The following is a 7,611-nucleotide window of genomic DNA, read 5'->3' as shown; positions in this document are numbered from 1 at the left end:
TATATTTGGTATGCTCTTTATTTTGTAAGTGGATCCACAGTGTTAGAAGAACCACTATTTTTTTCAGATACACATTATGGAAAAACTGTCAAATGAAAGAGAGAAAATCAACTCTTAGGTTAATTTTGTAGAGCTGAAGTACTATTGATGTAAATATGTTTCAGTAACTGTCTCTTCAGGATATATAGAAGCGTGCTTTATGTGCATGGGCAGACACAACAACTTATGTAAATCAAACTGTGAGTAAAAATGAGAATGATAATTGCTTTTTGGAGGAGGAAACCAAAAAGGGTGACAGTCAAAGAAGAACAATTGTCTCCAAACTAAGAAATGGGCAAACTTTATATTCTGCATCTTTGTTTCAGCTCAGCTTGAGAAAAACTACTGGCACTACCATCATTTAGTGATTTGTTTCCAATCTCTGTTGATTATGTTTCATGCTTTCCTGATAGATGTCCCTATTACACACATTGCTGGAGAATAAAACCGAGCCCTAATCTCAGGGAGATATATTCTGAACATTTGCTACGTAAGTGCACTTGCATGTTATCTTCTGACTGATAGCATGTACCATCCCACTACAAGCTTCCTTTGTAATAACTGGAACATTATGTGTTTAAGACTTTGTGAAAGAAGATTTTAATTAGTATAAAAATCTACTTGCTTATGTAAACATTCCTTTTCCCCAAATTTGTAATCATTCCATTTCAATATTTTTTTTAACTGGGCTCACTCTCTTTTATTTTTTATTTTTTTAAAAAATGTATACTTTAATAAGTATATAAACAAGTAAGCTTGTGGAGAAGCTGACCAACATACATATATTAGGAGATATAAGTGTCCATCTAAATGTTCTATTTCTTTTTTTAAGAGTATTTATTCAAGTTGTTTAATGTTTAGAAGTCTTTTATTGTAAAGACTATTATTTTGTCTGATGACAAACAGCAGCCACACTGTCAGTGATTACTCTGGACCTCCACGTTGGATAAGTTCAATTTCTTCTTGAGACACAAGCTTCCTTCTGTATTTCTGAGGTAATGTTTTTATTATTTCTGCAGTGTCTGGTGGACCCTGATGCATCAGCAAATCTGGTGATTTACTTCCTTTAGAATGCTGTGAAATTGAAGAAGAGTGAGATGGTAGTCTTGCTGATCTCAAAACTTCTGATACATTGGGTTTAGGATTGTCTCTTCTGTCAGGGAACCTTATTAATGGAGTATGTGGCTTGACTACCTGAACGACCCTGCTGGCAGACGCCATCTTGCTGCCCATCATGATCCCCGGGCACACTCTCTTTTAAATGACTTTGTCATCTTCTTGGTTCCTTTACTAGTGAGCTAATGAAATTTGACACCTTAGAGATAAATTTATTTAAAGCAAATTTTTACTTGATGATATACAAAGCATGTAACAATCGTGAACGCATAGGCCTTGACCAATACCCAACACTGGCTATAAGTAAATAGCATGGTCATAGATTGTATCCTGTTTGCTCACCTTTAGTTCAAGAGCAGGAGAAAAGAACTTCCTGGAGTTGAGCACTCAGATACAGAACTGAGTCACTTGCGGGGTCAAAGGGGGCTGAGAAATTTCTGGTCAAATGTGTGGGAACACAGTGGTGAAGGACAAAGTGCTTCCAGTGGAGAGAAATGGACTCCCTCCGACACATTGCCTGTAGGGATACAAGTTTGAGTTTCCCTCATTTATGGGATTTTGTGTTCCTGAGTGGATACTAAAACCTACATACTGAAAATGGCTAATGAAACTATGAGGTAGACCACTTAGAGTGATTTAATAGGATTTTTCAAAAGGGGTCCTTGAGTGGCTCAGTCGGTTAAGCCTCCAACTTTGGCTCAGGTCATGATCTCACTGTTCATGGGTTCCAGCCCCGCATCGGGCTCTGTGCTGACAGCTAGCTCAGAGCCTGGAGCCTGCTTCAGATTCTGTGTCTCCCTCTCTCTCTGCCCCTCCCCAACTCACACTCTGTCTCTGAAAAATGAATAAACATTTTAAAAATTTAAAAAGATCTAAGTGAAGTTGCTGAAGACCTGAAACTACATTATCACAGTGCACAGTGCACAATCACCAACTCTTGTCACACTCTGAGGTAACAGAGTTGCAGTATAGAAACAGCTCTTCTTGAGATTAACAAACAAAGAGCAGGACCCTCTGTGGTCTTTCTGGAGGACTCTAAAGAAAGAAGGAGTCATCTGACTCTCTAGGGAATCCCTAAAAGAAGGACTAGATTGGATCAGAATTATTCTTATATGTACATTAAATAGAGATTATCATCATTTTCTAGTAAAAATACATGTATGAGACTATTCTCGAGGTCCACTGTCTAGCTTTTAGAAATTGTTAGGGAGGTTATTTCTGGATGGTTACATATTTGATATTCTCAATATAACAGGCAATCTGATAGATAAGAATTTATTTCCCAGCTCTGCCACTTATTAGTCATGTGATCTTAAGTAGGTTCCTTAACTTGTATGTACCTAAGTTTCCTGAGTACATAAGTAGAAAATGTGAATCATCTTAATATCTACCTCTAGGTTTGATAGAAGTAATCAAAACAACTTGAAATGTTCACTTGAAATAAAACCATCTGAGAATTTACAGGAAACTACTGAAGAAAGAACTGTAAGTAGAGAAGACTAATGCTATCATTTATGATGTCACACAAACAAAGTGACAATGACTGAATCTGTTTAGAGCTAATCTACCTAGGTGTATATCAAGAGACTAATGAAGGCATAGAAAGCATAGGAAAAAAGGTAAAATGAAGCCTCAAATGAATTACAGAGTATCTGATGATACACAAAGTCTATTAATGTATATGAACATAGATGAGAAATCCAGCATGGATTTTCTTTTTTCTTTCTTTTTTCTTTCTTTCTTTTTTTTTTTTTTTTTTTTACAAATTGTTTATTGTCAAGTTGGTTTCCATTTAACACCCATTGCACATCCCCACAAGTGCCCTCCTCCATGCCCATCTCCCTCATTCCCCACACCCATCAGTCCTCAGTTTGTTCTCAGCATTCAAGAGTCTCTCATGGTTTGCCTCCCTCCCTCTCCCCAACTATGCCCCCCANAAAGAGAGAGAAGACAGGGAGGGATGAGGCAAAATTGGAAATAGAATGAACAGGGAGAAGGGATGAGAAGCTTTTTTCAAAGTGGTAAAGGGTGGAATATGGTTGTATGAGAGAAGGTTGCTGGTGTTATCCAGAGAAACTATATAGTCTAATTACTCCTGAGAGACAGAGATGAAAAGGTCGTTAGGTGTAGAATTTACATCTACAGAATGGACTAGATGTGACTATTTAAGCAAGCCGGTGACCAGAGTTAATCAGGTCAGTGTTCTGGGAAAAAGAGAAAAAGAAAAAGAAAAAAGAAAAGAAAAGAAAAAAAAGGAGGAGGGCAGCTCTCTAGCAGGGATGGGCATTGTGTGATTCAATGCGTCAGGCAGAAGTTCTGCCTTAGCGGTTTTGGGGAGGAGAGTGATGGTGCACCAGTCCCTTCTTGAACCAAGCGCTGCACCTTGCTTTTTTGGGTGTGTAAACTCCCCGTGCTGGGTGTGTCATGCTCTTTTACCCAGGCCAGGCTAGCTTCCAAGTGCAGTCCGCGTGCCCCACTGAAATTGCAGTAGACACAACCTCAACCTCGCAGGCAATCCCCTCAGGGCAATTCCAAGTGTCTTGCCTAGCCCTGGGGGTGGAGCCAGTAGCCGCTGCTTGGGTTCTTCCAGGTCGGGTTGGGGAGCATGGGCGGAGGTTTGCCTGCAGGGCGCGTCTGGCCCGCTGGAGAGAGGAAAACCAGGTCCCTCTGTGTCTCGTCACTCGAAACACGAACTCGTGGGCAAATCTCCCAGTTTTAAGCCTTTCGCCTTCCCTCTAGAGTTCCAGCCAGCTCGGAGCGTGGAGGTACGCAGACCGTTCCTCCAGGAATCCAGCCGAGCGAGGAGTACAAAGAAGCAGTGCCCACGTGCGCGCAGCCCCTCCGGGACAAGTTGGCGCTCAGGGACCTAGAGCGCAGGGATTTGGCGCGCACGGTCCTTCTTTGCCCCAGTGGAGGTTTTTCTGTTTCCCAGCGACAGGGACCGTATCTTGAGTAGTTTCAGGCTCTCTCTTTTTCCCCTCTCACTCCCCACAGAGAGGGATCGCCCCCGTCCCTCCAGTCTCTGATCCTAGCCCGATTTTATCTCCCCCAGTTCACACTCACGTTAGAAGGCTTTCTCAGTGGATTCTGCGTCCTTTCTCTCTCAATCTCTTGGGTACTGTAAGGCTTCCTATGGCTTCACATCTTTTTCCGTGTGATATATGGGGGCAAGTGCAATGCACGGAGCTCCCTAGTTCTCCGCCATCTTGCCCCTCTCCCCGAATGGGATCAGTTTCTTGATTTCTCTTTCTGTTGCTTCATTGTTGGTGTATAAAAATGCAACCAATTTCTGTACGTTGATTTTATACCCTGCAACTTTGCTGAATTTCTAAACAGTATTTTAAAATATACAATCTCTCCAAAAGAAAATATTCAACTATGGATAAGATAGATAACTTTTAATATAAGTAAATGTTTCAAGCTTTTAAAATTAAAGTCATCATCAGATTTTCCATAACACATGTACAGAAATTTGCAAACTTCCTGTAGAGGGCAGACTAATATTTACTCTTGACAAAGATGTTCAATAACATGTTGGTAATCTTTTACAAGTTCCTGAAAGCTTTCTTGAAGCTTTTCATGTTGGCTGCTTATTTCTATTTGGCTCTTCTGTTCTGTCAATTCTTCTGGTCTGAGGCATTTTCTCATTTTAGCAAGATATCTCTGCTTTTTCTTATACTGGCTAAGCCATCTTCTTTTAATGTCCAGTCAATAGCTTCTGTATTGTTCAGCATCATTCATGTCAGTTACCAGTAGTCAAAGATTTTCATAAGCCTGTCTAGCATGTTGCTTATTTATTTTGAACCTCTGTTGAGACTCTATTGCTATATCTTCATTGAATTCTTGCATCAACATTTCCTGGGAAAAACATGGCAAATATTGACAAAGCTTCACAAGCACAAAGTCATTTAATTTCACATAGCTTTTGGATGGATCTTCCACTGTAATACTAAGAACAGAAGGAGATACAATGTGGTATATATGAACTGTTTCAAGAATTTGAGCACTGTGGCCTTGACCTTGAAATAGAATCATTATCAGCATCTGACTTACATGTGACTGATTTTTTTCTGTATACACACAGTAATTATAGACGTTCAGGTTGCAGTGTAGCTCCATTCTTATACTTCTCAAAAACTATAAACTAGTGCTATCTTTCATTATCCATCAACAAAGCTAGAAGTTTCAGTAAACCACATCAAAAATGTCTGAAGCCTTTTCTGATATTCTGAAATGTTTCCACATCTCATGTCAGACTTGTATATCTGAAAGTAAAGTTTTCTCTTCCTGTTGGACTGAGAACAGAGTATATATGCAGTATGATTCCAAATGGCTTGAAATCAACCTCCTTTCCAGCAAAGAGATAAAATCATTTGTGTTTGTCCAAAATCCAGGTGGAATGATTTGTACAATTTTTCCCTTTACATCATCTGCCTCTACAAAGTCGAAAATTTCATCAATTTTAGATGCATATTCAATATGGAACATTGTTGACAGGCTACCAGCAATGTAGTATAATAGGATCTTCTTGTAACAAAAGCATTTTCATTATCCCCAGAGAGTTGATGGGTATATTTAAGATGGAAAGTTCTAATGTCATTTTCAAGATGTTCAGGAAAATGAGCTATTTTTAGTTCAATTGCTATGTTGGTATTACATTCATACTCTGCCAGTTTCTTCTCCACTGCACTCTGGTACTCAATCAAAACATTCTCTACAGCACCAATTCCTACCATTTCCAAGCTGTAAGAATCTGTGGCTGAGGAAGGATAAATCTGTATGTTCTTTATACATTTTGAACTAACCTTTTATCACATATGTCATTTGCAAATATCTTTTCCCAGTCTATAAGTTGCCTTTTAGTTTCGTTGTTTCCTTCACTGTGCAAAGGGTTTTTATTTTTGTTTTGTAAAGTCCCATTAGTTTCTTTTTGTCTTTGTTTCCCTTGCCTAGGGAGACATATCTAGAAATATGTTGTTATGACCAGCGCCGGAGAAATTACTGTCTGTGCTCTCTTCTAAGATTTTTATGCTTTTGGGTCTCAAATTTAGGTCTTTGATCCATTTTAAATTTATTTTTGTGTATTCTGTAAGAAAGTGGTCCAGTTTCATTCTTTTGCATGGAGCTCTCCAGTTTTCCCAACACCATTTGTTGAAGAGACTGTCTTTTTTTTTCCCCATTGGATATTCTTTCCTGCTTTGTCAAAGTTAACTGACTATATAGTTATGTGTTTATTTCCGGGCTTTCTATTCTGTTCCATTGATCTATGTGTCTATTTTTGTGCCAGTACCATACCATTTTGATCACTATAGCTTTGTAATATAGCTTAACTCTGGAATTGTGATGCCTTCAGCTTAGCTTTTCTTTTTCAAGATTGCTTTGGCTATTCAGGGTTTTTGTGGTTCCATACAAATGTTAGGAATGTTCTCGCTCTGTGAAAAATGTTGGTGGTATTTTGATTGGGACTGCATTAAATGTGCAGATTGCTTTGGGTAGTATAGACATTTTAACAATATTTGTTCTTCGAAACCATGAGCATGGAATATCTTTCCATTTCTTTATGTCCTCTTAAATTTCTTTCTTCAGTGTCTTATAGTTTTCAGAGTATAGGTGTTTCACTTCTTTGGTTAGGTTTATCTTAATGTATTTTATTGTTTTTGGTACAATTGTAAATGGGGTTGATCCCTTAATTTCTCTTTATGCTGCTTCATTATTGGTTTATAAAAATGTAACAGATTTCTGTACATTGATTTTGTATCCTGTGACTTTACTGAATTCGTTTATCAGTTCTAGCAGATTTTTGGTGGAGTCTTCCAGGTTTTCTATATGGTGTATCATGTCATCTGCAAATAGTGAACGTTTTACTTCTTCCTTGCAAATCTGGATGCCTATTTATTTATTTATTTATTTGTTATCTGATTGCTGTGGCTAGGACTTCCAGCACTATGTTAAATAACAGTGGTGAGAGTGGACATCCCTGTCTTATTTCTGACCATAGAAGAAAAGCTCTCAGTTTTTCCCCATTGAGGATAACATTAGCTGTGTGTTTCCATATATGATCTTTACTATTTTGAGGTAAGTTCCCTTTAAAAAATGAGTGTTTCTTTATCATGAATGGATGTTTTGCTTTGTAAAATGCTCTTTCTGCATCTATTGAAATGATCTTGTGGTTCTAATCCTTTCTTTTATTAATGTGATGTATCACATTGATTGTTTTGTGTATATTGAACGAACATTGCAACCCAGAAATAAATCCCACTTGATCATGGTGAATAATTTTTTTTCATGTATTGTGGGATTAGTTTTGTTAGTATTTTGTTGAGAATTTTTGCATTTATGTTCACCTGGAATTCAAAGAAGGAAATTTGTCAATGAGAATATAGTAGAGGTATGAGAATGAAGAGAGAAGAGTGAGGATCATAAAGGCCTCATGCATGGAATATATTTGAAAGAAAA

The 7,611-nt window shown here is 38.2% G+C and overlaps 2 pseudogenes; both read right to left on the bottom strand.

Moving 5' to 3' along the window:
- Nucleotides 1–963: 963 nt before the first annotated feature.
- LOC144234119 (alpha-ketoglutarate dehydrogenase component 4 pseudogene) lies at nt 964–1,275 on the bottom strand (annotated as a pseudogene).
- A 3,384-nt stretch (nt 1,276–4,659) lies between these two features.
- LOC144234118 (histone acetyltransferase type B catalytic subunit pseudogene) lies at nt 4,660–5,918 on the bottom strand (annotated as a pseudogene).
- Between the last annotated feature and the right edge of the window lie 1,693 nt (nt 5,919–7,611).

Source organism: Crocuta crocuta, unplaced genomic scaffold (assembly GCF_008692635.1).
Source record: "Crocuta crocuta isolate KB4526 unplaced genomic scaffold, BGI_CrCroc_1.0 scaffold754, whole genome shotgun sequence".
In the NCBI taxonomy this organism is placed as follows: domain Eukaryota; kingdom Metazoa; phylum Chordata; class Mammalia; order Carnivora; family Hyaenidae; genus Crocuta; species Crocuta crocuta.
Note: the sequence above shows the minus strand (reverse complement) of the source record. Positions and strands in the feature narration are given on the sequence as shown.